General features: G+C 40.8%; 1 long non-coding RNA gene and 2 other non-coding genes across 4 annotated transcripts in view; all 3 read left to right on the top strand.

Annotated features, from left to right (window-relative positions):
- Window positions 1-13,828, top strand: part of LOC114813257 — a 113,909-nt gene that overhangs the window by 76,494 nt on the left and 23,587 nt on the right. The window contains exons 1-2 of one of the 2 annotated variants that reach the window (XR_003760957.2): window positions 10,540-10,619; window positions 13,465-13,537. This is a non-coding gene — a long non-coding RNA (uncharacterized LOC114813257). Of the gene's footprint in view, window positions 1-10,539; window positions 10,620-13,464; window positions 13,538-13,828 lie in introns of those variants that run through there. The other variant, XR_003760958.2, reaches the window with a different exon arrangement.
- MIR551 (microRNA mir-551) lies at window positions 1,305-1,397 on the top strand. Its single transcript, NR_034820.1, has one exon. It is a non-coding gene; the product is annotated as a microRNA mir-551 (primary transcript).
- Window positions 6,627-6,764, top strand: LOC114816670. The gene has a single exon (XR_003764472.1). It is a non-coding gene; the product is annotated as a small nucleolar RNA SNORA7 (small nucleolar RNA).

The raw sequence follows: 13,828 nt of genomic DNA on the forward strand, positions 1-13,828 counted from the left end.
TAAAGCCAATTGTAAGGAATTTCAGTTTGATGCAGAGGTGAACGGGCAACCACTGGTTGTTCTTGGGGAGAGGGGAAACATGTCATGAACGCTTTTTTTGAAAAATGTTCCGGGCAGTAGAGTGAAAAATGGACTGGAGTGGGGAGAGGTAGTTGGCAGGGAGGTCAGCAAGGAGGCTGATAAAGCAATGAGGACAGGATAGGATAAGTGCCTAGATTACCATGGAAGCAGTTTGGATGGAGGGGAGAGGACGTATTTTAGCAATGTTATGAAGCTTGAACTGAAAGGATTTAGTGAAGATTGATTACATGGGTTGAATGAGAGAAAGAGGTCAAGGATCCCACCAAGGTTATGGGCTTTGAGGCAGGGAGGAGGGTGATGCCATCTAAAGTGATGAGAAAGTCAGGGAGAGGATAGGGTTTGGGGAAGGATGATAAGGAGTTCTGTTTTGGACATGTTAAGGTTGTGATGTCCGTGGCACATGTAAGTAGAGACTGCAGAGAGGGAGAGGGATCAGGGCTAGAGATATAGATTTGGCAATCATCCATATAGAGATTGTAGTTGAAGCCATGGGACCAAGTGAGTTCTCCAATGGAGGGGGTGTAGGTGGAGAATAGAAGGGGAGCCAGATCTGGATCTTGAGGGACACCCACAGATAGGGGGTGGAAGGCAGAGTGGGAGCTCATGAAAGAAATTGAGAATGAGCAGCCACAGAGATAGGTGGAAAAATAAGAGAGGCCAGTGTCAGTGAAGCAGAGGTTGGATATTTTTTCCAGGAGACGGGGGTGGTTGACAGCGTTGAAGGCAGCTGATTGAGAAACAGTGTGGCCTCATGGATACAGCACCAGTCTGGAAGTCAGAAGCACCTGAGTTTTAATGTGACTCCACCACTTGTCTGCTCTGTGACCTTGAGCAGGCCACTTCTCTTCTCTGGGCCTCAGTGATCTTATCTGTAAAATGATGATTAAGATTGTGAGGCCCATGTGGTACCTGGACTGTGTCCAACTCTATTTGCTTGTATCCATCGCAGTGCTTAGTACAGGAACCGGCACAAAGTAAGCACTTTACAAATACCACAAATATTATTAACTATTATTGATTGATCTGCAAATTACACTGGAGGAACTGATAATTATCTGAGCTGAAAAATATAATAGAATTACTATCTTTTATACCAGATATGTTTCCTTTCCTAAAAGATATCCTGACCCAAATGCCTGTAAGACATGATGGTAACATTTTCTTTATTAGCCCTCCTCTCGGTCTGGACTTGCAAGCATCGGAGATACTGGAAGTCAGTCGACGTGGCTCCTGTGGCCCCAGAAATCAAGGATGGGTGAGACCTCTTGCACAAGTGGAAGGCGACCCATACTTGGTTTCAGGGGCTTCCGGAATGCATCCCGTTTAGGACTGGAAGAGTGACACTTGTGGTTTTGATTTCCCTTTTCTAGAAGGAATCGGAACAGCTAACAATTATTTTACTCATCGTGGTTTTAATACTGATAAAAAAGGAGATAGGATGAGTGAATTCATTTATTTGAGAAGTTGCGTGACCTAGTGGATAGAGCACAGGTCTGGGAATCAGAAGGACCTGGGTTCCAATCCTAGCTCTGTCTCTTATCTGCTCTGTGACCTTGGATAAATCACTTAACTTCCCTGTGCTTCGGTTTCCTCATGCATAAAATGGGGATTAAGATTTTGAGCCACATGTGGGACATGGACTGGGTACAACTTGATTAACTTGTATCTAATCCTGTCTGAATTTATCCACAGGCTCTACCACTTGTCTGCTGTGTAACCTTGGGCAAATCAGTTAACTTCTCTGGGCCTCAGTTACCTCATCTGTAAAATGAGGTTTAAGACCATGAGCCCTTTAATGAACAGGGGCTATATCCAACCCAACTATCTTGGCTCTACCCCAGCGCTTAGAACAGTGCCTGGTACATAGTGAGCGCTTAACTAGTACCATAATTATTATTGTTATGATTATTATTTTTGTAAACACTTAACAAATACCACAAAAATCCCCCAAATTAATAAAGGCACATAGGATGAGGATCTGGTCATTCATCCAGTTTAAGTAGCTGAATTATTCACTGCAAGATGGTTTATTAGAATTCTAGCATATGAAGGTAACCTCTATTTTTTATCTAGTTCTTTTTGGCCTAAATATCAAAGTCCAAGACATTTTCTAGACTATCAACTGAGCACATCTGAAACACAACATGGAGATAAGGCAAATGCAATATGTATTCCTGATAACTTGTTCTTGTTCTTCACTTGGTGTGATATATTATTGGAATCCTAGATGCCATATAGTCTTTTCATGCTAAAAGAAGCAAAATGAAGGGATTCATTCTGGGGTTTTCATTTGTTTCATTTGGCTAGAAATTGGCTTTAAATAAAACATTTTAAATGTTGAAAATTCAGGTTTTGTTTTAGGTTTTAAAATGGAAAGAAGTCTGTAAAAGAAGCTGTGGAGGGTAGCACAAATGCTATTTACCAGAGTTGGGTTGGTGGGGGAAGATGTTGGAAGGACCTTAGTAAGCACTTAATATAGTGCTTTGCACACAGTGAGCGCTCAATAAACACGATTGAATGAATGAGCAAGAGTGATTTGGTGCATGAGTTGTTCGTGGCAGAGACTCTTCTGCTGATGATGGCTTGCAAGTCTTGGGGTCGAGTAGGCAGCACTGGAGAAAAAACAGAAGACTCTGAACTCTCCACTTCAGTCCATATTTCACTCTGCTGCCCAGATTATCTTTCTACAAAATGTTCTGGGCATGTCACTCCTCTCCTCAAAAATCTCCAATTGTTGCCTATCAACCTCCGTATCAAACAAAAACTCCTTGCTATTGGCTTCAAAGCTGTCCATCACGTTGCCCCTTCTTACCTCACCTCCTTTCTCTCCTTCTACAACTCAGCCCGCACACTCAGGTCCTCTGACACTAACCTTCTCTCTGTGCCTCATTCTCATTTGTTCTGCCGTCGACCCCTGGCTCAAGTCCTACCTTTGACCTGGAATGCCCTCCTTCCTTAAATCTGCCAATCACACTCCCCCCTTCAAAACCCTACTGAAGGCATACCTCCTCCAAGAGCCCTTCCCAAACTAAACCCCCCTTTTCCTCAGATCCCCTTCCCCTCTGCGTCACCATGATTCACTTCCTTTGTTCTACCCCCATCCCACAGCACTTGTGTATCCATGTACATATCTATAATTCTATTTATTTATGTTGATTCCTGTTTCCTTGTTTTGATGTGTATATATCTATAATTCTATTTATTTATATTGATGCCTATTTACTTGTTTTGATGTCTGACTTCGCCGCCTCCCCTGCCACCAGACTGTAAGTCCAGTGTGGACAGGGATTGTCTCTATTGTTGAATTGTACTTTCCAAGCACTTCATACTCTGCACACAGTAAGTCTAAATAAATACAATTGAATGAATGAATGAATGAACTAGGTGGAATTGCCGCTGTTGCAGTTTATCCTTCTTTGGTTTCCTACTTCTGGGTAACAGGGGAGCTAGGGAGAAAAGAGAGGGAAAAGATGAGAATGAGCTCGTCCCTCTAGATTGTAAGCTCACTGTAGGTAAGGAATGTTTATTGTACTCTCCCAAGCACTTGGTACAGTGCTCTGCACACAATAAGCTCTTAATAAATAAGATCGAATGAATAAATTAAATTTTCCTGGAGTAACGGCAGGAGGGCCAAATCTGAGGAAACAAACTGCAGAGCTCAAGGAAGCTCTGGAGTCAAAGGAACCCCATTGGTCTCAGACAGATTGTCACATTAAATGGGCAGAAACTAGGGTAAAGCCCTCTAAATCCAAACCCAACTCATTGACCATGTCTTCAGGGGTTACAGCTAAGGGCTGGTAGGAAAACTTTCTCAGATTCTGCTGACATCTTAGCGGAGCTAATGATATCGGAGGCAGGGCTATTTGAGAGTAGTTCTCTGGTTTATAGTTCACCACAAGGGTTAAAAGGAAGTAAATTGTTCTAATATCAGTGGGTAGGATACTTCTACTTGATAGTTCTTTCCTTCTGCATTTCCTGATTTAGTGGATAGTCCTGCGAAATAGTGTTGCCTAATGTAAAGAGCAAGGGAGTCAGAGGACCTGGGTTCTAATCCCCACTTTATGACTTGCCTCTTTTGTGACAGTAACAGTGCTCTGTACATAGTAAATGCTTAACAGCTTCCATTGGTGATGACCTTGGGCAAGTCACTTAACTTTTCTGTGCCTCAGGTTCCTCAACGGCATCCTCAGGATGTTTTCTCCCTCTTACTTAAACCATGAGCCCCATGTGGGGCCTGATTAGCTTGTATCCACCTCAATACTTAATGCAGTGCTTGGCACATAGTAAATGCTAAACAAATATATTATTATTATTATTATTACTGGGTCCTAGTTACACCACTGGGAGTTTGCAATTGGAGCTTGGTTTGAAAATATTCAGACATTCCTAATCTGTGTTGTCTGGAACCTTTCCCTTCGCAGTAAATTCAGTAAGGACCCTTCCAGGGTGTCATGAGCCCTGTCAGCTTGCACAAACCTAATGGTTAATTGAAATATTTTTGCAGAATCCCATTTTTTAATGGTTCTAATGCAAAATCTCCCTCTGTATTCTGTTGACAATGGGGTGATTTGTTAGTCCTGTTTTGTCATGGAGATGGAAAGGCAGAAAACGTTCTGTAGGTTGATGCAAAGTGTTTTTTTTTTCTCTTCTTAGTTTAGGACATCATTTGTGGCTCCGGATTGACTCAGTCCTTCTACTTGAAGACTGTTTCTCAGAGATGCCGAGTGTCACTCAAAGTGGCTCTGGGCCAAAGGGAGAGACTTGGAATCAGTAAAGTCCATAAATGCTATTCATTTATATGACAGAGTTCCAAGGCCAATCTCTGTTCATGGCTCAAGAAACGTTAGTCTTGTCTGCATGGGGTAATCCCCACTAATGTTACCTCACTGCTCAAAGTTAGGGTTTTCCCATATGTATACAAATCAAAAGAGAAATATGTTCCTTTCAATTCATGACTGAATAAACATGAGCTATTTGAGGATTTGCTCTTTTTGTCTTGCTTGGATCTGTAAGTGTCGGCGCTTCAGTGTGAAAATCACAACAAGAAAAAATACCACCAGATAACTGGAAATTGTGGGCCCAGACCTTTGGCTTTCAAGTTTTCTTTTATTTATGTAACTTGGAGAAGGTATGTGGCAAAGGTCTATTCAGATTTTCATAAATTGATGGGCATGTCCCTCTACAAGGCACACAATTTTCTGTTTATTCAGGAAAAGGATTTCACCTGTGACTCTTTGGGAAACCTAAAATGAAAAGAAACAAGCAAACACTCATACAGAAACATTTGCCATGCTTTACTCTGCTTTAACTACTCAAATAACCCTGTTCTTCCATTCTTTTCTGGGAACATAATTTTGGGATTCTGTTTCCTCTGAAACCATGTCTCAATTATGTTTCTTGAACCTCTGAAGAACTTGACAATTTCTTGGGAATTGGCTTTCCAGATGTCTTTTCTACAAGGGACATTAAAATTTAGAAATATGTTTAATGTCAATTTAATGGTTTTTCATTAATATGCATGTCAGGCAGGATTTTGGAGAAAGGACTGAAGAGACCAGCGGGAATGATAACGCAGTGGCCCAGAGGCAGAGTCAAAGAGTCATTTAGAGTGGAGGTAAACAGGTTAGCTTTGTTAGAGCGCATAGAATTGATCAATCAATAGTATTGCTTGCAAGCACACTCTAATCAAGAGGATTGTACTAAGCGCTTGGGAGAGTTCAGGAGAGTAATGAGCCAGAACCCTGCTCTCTAGGAACTTACAATCTAGCAGGGGAGTCATTAAAATAAATTAGGGGCAAGCAACCAAATATAAAGGTGAGTATATAAATGCTCTCTACTGGGGGTTGGGGTCAGGGCTCAAGTGCATGTGATGCAGTATGGGGAGAAATAGATTACTCAGGGAAGGTTAACTAGAGGAGACATAATCTGTTTCCCAGGCAACTAGGTAGAAAGGAGGGGAAATTGACTAAGGACCTTAAAGTCTGTCTTCAGACTTTATATTTAGAAGCTTTTAAATTAATTATGGGATGTCTATTATTAGGGGTCAGATGATGAAAGGTATTTGTCTTCTAGATGCACACCATAAAGTAGGTTATGTGCATGAACACATTTCCCTTTTCATTGGAATTATTGTTTTGTTAATGCCACCCTCTGCCCAGTTTTTCCCTGGCAACACCAGGCAGAGAATGGGCCAATTATGAGGATGATTCAGACAAGATTCAGCAGAAGATGTTTTATGGAAAAATGGACTTTTCTCCAAAAATATTGAAAATGGTCAATTTTCTAAGGTTTTTTGGGAAGCAAACACCTCCTTTTTTTAAAGATTTTTGCATTTTTAAACACTATGTATCAAGCACTGTTCTAAGTAGTGGGGTAGGTCTAAGATAATCAGGTAGAACACAGTCCCTGTCCCACATGGGGCTCACAGTCTTAATCCCCATATTACAGATGAGGGAAATGAGGCATAGAGAAGGGAAGTGACTTGCCCAAGGTTACACAGCAGGCAAGTGGTGGAGCTGAGATTAGAACCCAGACACTGATGTATTCCCCTCTCAGGATTATGCCTGGAGAGTTTCCAGTACTCTACCAGCCTGGACTATGGGAGGAAGAGTCAAGCAGAGACATACCCATTGCATTCCTGGCTTGGGCAGTGGCTAGCAAGTGGAAGGCCATCTGCTGCAAGTCAAAACCCACCTATGCTGGGCAGCAGCAGCATGGGTGAGAGTAGAGGGCCGTTACTCAAGTTTACTGCATGGAAGAGGGCAATGGTAAACATTTCCATATTTTTGCCAAGAAAACACCATGGATACACTACCAGAATGATTGCGGTTGCAGTGGGGTGTTCTGGGTGAGATGTGTCCATGGAGTCACTATGGGTCAGAAACAACTCGACAGCATAAGACAAGACTGATATATTCTACTTTCCCAAGTGCTTAGGACAGTGCACTACCCACAGTAAGCACTCAATAAATATGATTGATTGGTTTATAGTGATGTACAAATATGTAATGTTAACTTTAAAAAAATTGCATGGAATTCATTTAGTCTATCTCATCTTTAAATGCTAAACTAACAGTTGCCTTTTCTATTAATACATGTTTGCAAATCTGACAGCAAATATGTGTTAGCCAAATTATTAATCAATCAATAGTATTTATTGAGTGCTTTCTGTGTGCAGAGCACTGTATTAAGCACTTGGGATTGTAAAATACAACAGAGTACAATACAACTCTTGCTGCTCTCCTTGAGTTTACAGTCTAGAGGGTAAGATATGCATTAATATAAATAAATTACAGATATGGGCATAAGTGCTCTGAGGCTGAGGGTGGAGTGATTAAAAGGGGCCTAAAGGGTACAGATCCAAGTGTAAAAATGATACAGAAAGAAGAGGGAGTCAAGGAAAGAGGGTTTAATTGGGCTAGGCCTCTTGGAGAAGATATGAAGGAGGAGAGAGTGGTGGACTCATGTATATGTAATGGGGAGGAGATCCAGGCTAGAGGGAGGATATGATAATCGGGTTGGTGGCTACCTAGAGGAGATAGAGCATGGTAAACAGGCTGGTCCTAGAGGAGTGAAATGTGTAGGCTGGACTGTAGTAAGAGGTAAGGTTGGAGGAGGCAAGCTGATTGAGTGTTTTAAAACCTTTGGTGAGGAGTTTCTGTTGGATGTGGTGGTAGATGGGTAACCGTTGAAGGTTCTTAAAGAGTTGAGAGGTGTATCCTTAATGTTTCTTTAGAAAAAGGATCCAGATAGCAGAATGAAGTATGGACTCAAGTGGGGACAGACAGGAGGCAGTGAGGTTAGAGAGGAGGCATGCCATAATCAAAATGGGATTGAAAGGAGAGGAAAGGGCAGATTTTAGTAATATCATGAAGGTAAAATTGGCAGGACTGGTACCAGATTAAGTATGTGGGTTGTACGGTCGAGGATAATGCCAAGGTTATGGGCTGATGAGATAGGGATAGTAGTGGTGTTGTCTACAGTGATGGAAAAGGCATTGGGAGTACAGGGTTTGGGTGAGAATATGAAGATTTTGGACATGTTAGTTTGAAGGGTATATGGATCTGAAAGCTGGACAGCGAAAAAACAGAATAGAAAGAGCATCGCTTCTTATGAAATGTAGTGTTGGAGAGGGCTTTGGTGAATGCCGTGTACTGTCTAAAAATCAACCAAATGGGTTCTGGAACAAATTAAGCCAATGTGGTGTTTAGAAAGCCAAATAACTTGACTTAGATTAGGATGTTTTGGACACATCGTCAGGATGACTAGTTCTCTGGAGGAGACACTAATGCTAGGAAAAATCCAAGGAAAATGTAGAAGTGGCATATCAGCAGCTAGCTGGGTAGAAACCAATGATAACGGAAGAGTCACTAGCAAGGTCATGGCCAGATAATGTTAGAAGCTAGGATGTTTTGGAGAAAATATGTCTATAAATAAAGTTGCTGGAATCTGAAATGATTCAGCATTTGAGGTAGCAGAACATCCAAGTAGAGATGTTCTGAAGGCAGGAAAAAATATAATACTGCAGAGGAGAAAGGTGAGGGTTGGAGAGGTAAATTTGGATCATTTATGGATCATCTATGTAAAATTGAGAGTTGAAAGCCATGGAAGCGAATGAGTGGATGAGAATGGAGAATAGTAGGGGATCCAGAACTGGGCCTTGAGGGAGTCCCAGTGTCAGAGGGTGGGAGGCAGAGGAGGATTCTGTAAAAGAGACTGAGAAGGAGCAGTCAGACAGATAGGAAGAGAACCAGAAAAGGAGGATGTCAGTGGAGCTAAAATTGGATAATATTTCTAGGATAGGGTATTTGTCCACAGTGTTAAAGATAGTTGAGAAGTCTAGGACGATTAGGCTATAGTAGAGACCATAGGATTTGGTGAGAAGTTCATTTGTGACCTTAGGGGTGGTTTCTCTGTTGTGAAGGGGCCTAGTACCAGATTCAGGGGTTCAAGGAAAGAATTGGAAGAGAGGAACTGGAGTCCACAGGTGTAGACTATGGTCTCCAGTGTAGACTTCCAGACTGAGCCCCCACTTTCCCTCTGCTCTCCCTCCTCTCCCCTCCCACCTCTGCTCTTTCCCCTTCACCTCCCCTCAGCACTGTGTTCATTTGTATATGTTATTTATTCCCCTATTTATTTTGTAAATGAGGTGTACATCCCCTTGATTCTATTTATCTTGATGATGTTGTCTTGTTTTTGTTTTGTTTTCTTTTACTTTGCTGTCTCCCCCATTTAGACCATTGGGCAGGGAATGTCTCTGTTGCCGAATTGTACATTCCAAGCTCTTAGTACAGTGCTCTGCACATAGTAAGTGCTCAATAAATACCATTGAATGAAAGAATGGACAGCTCTCTCAAGGAATAGCAAATAATCGATTATTCAAACTTCTAAAAGGCAGCTAAGCAGAAAGAAAAATGTTTAGGCTGTCTCTGGCTCACTCACTAGCCAATGGCCCAGTTGAAGCACCCTGGGAAAGTCAAGAGTCTAATACAAGAACTTGTAAAATCACTTGTAATGATCTGGAAGAAGGGAATTTAGCAACCTATGTCCTTGGGCAAGTCACTTAACTTCTCTGTGCCTCAGTTACCTCATCTGTAAAATGGAGATGAAGACTGTGAGCCCTATGTGGGATAACCTGATTACCCCAGCACTTAGAACAGTGCTTGGCACATACTAAGTGCTTAACAAATACCAACATTATTATATTATTATGTCTACCAATTCTATCATATTGTACTCTCCGAAGTGGTAAGTACAGTGCTCTGCACCCAATAAGCGCTCAATGAATACAATTGATTGATTGATTGATTGATTATATCTCCCACAGCACATACTGGTTCTAGTCTTTATTTTCCCATTTTCTCACCCTCCTATCCCTTCTAAGATTATTTTCTATAACCAGCTCAAAAACATTCTTTTAAAAATCCACAAATGTGTAGGTGAACATATGTTATCTGTCATGGTAGCCAATTTAGTAAGTAGCCTATTCTACTTTTCTATAGAACAGTACCTTTCCAGCTAACTGTCTTTCTGGAGAAAGTACTTGAATTGTTTGAAAGAGAACTCAGAGCTGTTGCACACTGACACAGTATAGGAAAAACTTTAATCAGCTTTCTAACACTTAATACAGTACTTACTTACACTTACAGTACAGTACAGTACACACTTAGAGAAGCAGTGTGGCGCAGTGGAAAGAGCACGGGCTTTGGAGTCAGGGCTCATGAGTTCGAATCCCAGCTCTGCCACTTGTCAGCTGTGTGACTGTGGGCAAGTCACTTAACTTCTCTGTGCCTCAGTTCCCTCATCTGTAAAATGGGGATTAAGACTGTGAGCCCCACGTGGGACGACCTGATTCCCCTGTGTTTACCCCAGCGCTTAGAACAGTGCTCTGCACATAGTAAGCACTTAACAAGTACCAACATTATTATTATTATTATTACTTCCCATAATCTTCAAAATAGGTTAATTTGAATCAGTCTTCCTATTAAAGCAATCCCAAACGTGGAAGTATTCTCTTCAAGACTACTGAAGACTTTAAGGTAAGACTTAAGTGAATGTATCTCTTTTTATTTCTTTTTTGGTACTTGTTGAGCACTTACTATGTGCCAGGCACAGAATTAAACCGTGGGGTAGATACGAGAATAATCAAGTTGGACATAGTCCATGTCCCACATGGGACTCACAATATTAATCCCCATTTTATAGATGAGGTAACTGAGACACAAATAAGTTAAGTAACTTGTCCAAGGTCACACCTCAGAAAAATGGAAGAGCTAGGATTAAAACCCTGGTCCTTTTGACTCCCAGGTCTACGCTCTATCTACTAGGCCTTGCTGCTGATTCAAATTTGTGCAGTGGCTAATATAACCCAGAGTAAGTTATTTAAAATTAAATAGTTTTAAAAGGTTGTCTGCTATTAAACAAATACCATAATTATTATTTCATTTTTCAAACTATGAGAAAAACATCTGGGGTTTCATTATCTCTTGAATAACTTTACCTGCTCTTACACTTCATCTAGTTGGCAATTTCCAAGTGATTCTGGGAACTTTCCCATATCCATATCCACTACCAATTTTTCCAAATGTTACCTCTTTCTCTATGATTTTTGCCCTACTTTCCCACCCTCCTTGAGTGAGCGTATCTTTCGTCTTCCTTATTTCTTTTTTTTAGATAGTTTCCTTTATCGTCTATTTCCTTGCTGTTGCACCTATTTTCCAGAGTTCTCTGTAATGATTATTGTATTCATCTTGTAATTACTCAAAATGGACACTGATTAAAATGGCTAATCTGTCCTTGCTTAAATAGTCTCTTTTTCTTATACACTGGTCCTCAACATATTCTCTTTAAAATTGAATTTTTATGTGTATGTATGTATAATGTACTGATTCCTGCTTTAATTTCTAATTTTTAATTTTACTGCAGAAAATCTGTGTGTGGTTTTTTTTTCTAGCTGTAGAACTATAAAAAATAAAAAAGTCTTTTAAGAGACATAAATTTGGATGTTTGATTACTCTTAAGGAAGTTAGATCAGATAGCATTGACTAATCCTTGATTCCAAATTTATCTTTGGAAAGGAAATAACAAGTAAATGAGAGAAGCAGTGTGGTTCAGTGGAAAGAGCATGGGCTTGGAAGTCAGGGATCATGGGTTCAAATCCCCGCTCTGCCACTTGTCAGCTATGTGACTGTGGGCAAGTCGCTTAACTTCTCTGGGCCTCAGTTACCTCATCTGTAAAATGGGGATTAACTGCGAGCCCCACGTGGGACAACCTGATTACCCTGTATCTACCCCAGCGCTTAGAACAGTGCTCTGCACATAGTAAGCGCTTAACAAATGCCAACATTATTATTATGATAGAAAAACTGTACAAACCACAGCCTCTTGCATTTTAGGAGTTATTGAAGCTGATTATAGGATCTGCAAATCCCATATGCTGTTTCTCCCCCTATTTTCCTTTAGGTATGTGGCCATCAACATCAGTACTTATTGAACAACTACTGTGTGTAGAGCAGTGTATCCCAAAGTTCTTGTGAAAGTTCCCTGTGCCTCTGAAGCATCTAATCTTATGGGGAATAGAGGCATATGGAGATAATGTACATGTATTGGGATGTAAAGGGAAAACATAGATATAATTAGTAACATTCAATGCAAAAAAAGAATAGACAGCTTACATAGTGGAATAAATAAACCAACATATACAGAAGCGCAAAGGTGGTTAATTAGTTGACTTGATCTAGAAATAAGTAAGAATTGGTAAGGCAATGGAACCCAAGGAAAAAGGTGTTTATAAAAGTTGTTTAAAGATGAGGAGGAAATACCAAGCAGAAGGAAGAATTTGAACAGTGGGCTGGAGACAGGAGAATCAAAATAAATTAGAAAGTTAACTTGACAAGAGGAAAGAGTATGAGAAAAGGCCAGAAAGGTAAGAAAAGCAGTGTGACCTAGTAGATAAAGCATGGGCCTGGGAGTCAGAAAGACCTGGGTTCTAATTGCAGCTCCACCAGTTTTCTGCTGTGTGACCTGGCCAACTCACTTAGCTTTCTGTGCCCATCACCTCATCTGTAAAATGGGGATTAAGACTGTGAGCCCCATGTTGGACAAGGACTGTGTCCAACCCAATTATTTTCTATCTACCCCAGCTTTTAGTAAAGTGCCTGGCACATAGAAAGTGCTTAAAAATACCATAAAAAGAGGCAGGTGGGAGAGATCAATAGATTTCCATTTAATATGGAGAGAAAAAGGTAGCCATGTGACTCTTTTAGGAAGGAACTTTAGGAAAGTGGTATAATCAACAGAGTTTAGGGAGATCAGGGAGGACATTGATCCCGTAGTTCAGCTAGGAAGTGTGATGGTTGATGGCCCGTAAGGAAGGAGAGGAAAGGCTAGATCCAGGAAATATTGTGGAGGGAAAGTTGGCAGGATTTAGGGACAGGCTGACTGGGGGAAGTGAGGGATGGAAGAATTCATTCATTCATTCATTCATTCAGTGATTTTTTTGAGCACTTGCTGTGTGCAGAGCACTGCATTAAGTGCTTAGAAGAGTACCATATAACAATAAACAGACACATTCCCTGTCCAAAATGAGTTTACAGTCTGGGGGTGGGGGACAGACATTAATATGAATAATTAAATTTACAGATATGGACATAAATGCTGAGGGGCAGGGAGTGAGGAGGAGTAAAAGGAGCAAGTCAGTGTGACACAGAAGGGAGTGGGAGAAGAGGAAAGGGGGACTTAGGGAAGGCCTCTTGGAAGAGATGTGCCTTCACTAAAGCACATGATATTATCAAGGTTATGAGCAATGATATTATCAATGATACATTAAGTACAATTGAATGAATTATTAAGCTTGATATTTATATTCTCAATTATAACATCAAGGTTATGAGCATCATGGAGAAGAGGACAGTGTGTGGTTTGTTGACTGTCATGGGAAAGAGGTTTTGGAGGGAAGGTAAGTTCAGTTTTTACCTTATTATTATGATCCAGTGCTTAGAACAGTGCTTGGCACATAGTAAGTGTTTAACAAATACCATTATTATTATTATAATTATTATTAATAAGCAATCACTCTGTGCTTGGTGCTGGGGGAAGTACAAGAAGATATGACCCAGCCCCTTTCCCACATGGTGCTTAAAGTCTAAAAGAGAGGGGAAACACACATTTCATCCCCATTTTGCCTAAGAGGAACCAAGGCACAGAGAAGTTAGGTGACTTGTCCAAGGAGTAGGTAAGTGGCAGAGCC

Source organism: Ornithorhynchus anatinus, chromosome 1, assembly GCF_004115215.2.
Source record: "Ornithorhynchus anatinus isolate Pmale09 chromosome 1, mOrnAna1.pri.v4, whole genome shotgun sequence".
NCBI classification, from domain to species: Eukaryota; Metazoa; Chordata; class Mammalia; order Monotremata; family Ornithorhynchidae; genus Ornithorhynchus; species Ornithorhynchus anatinus.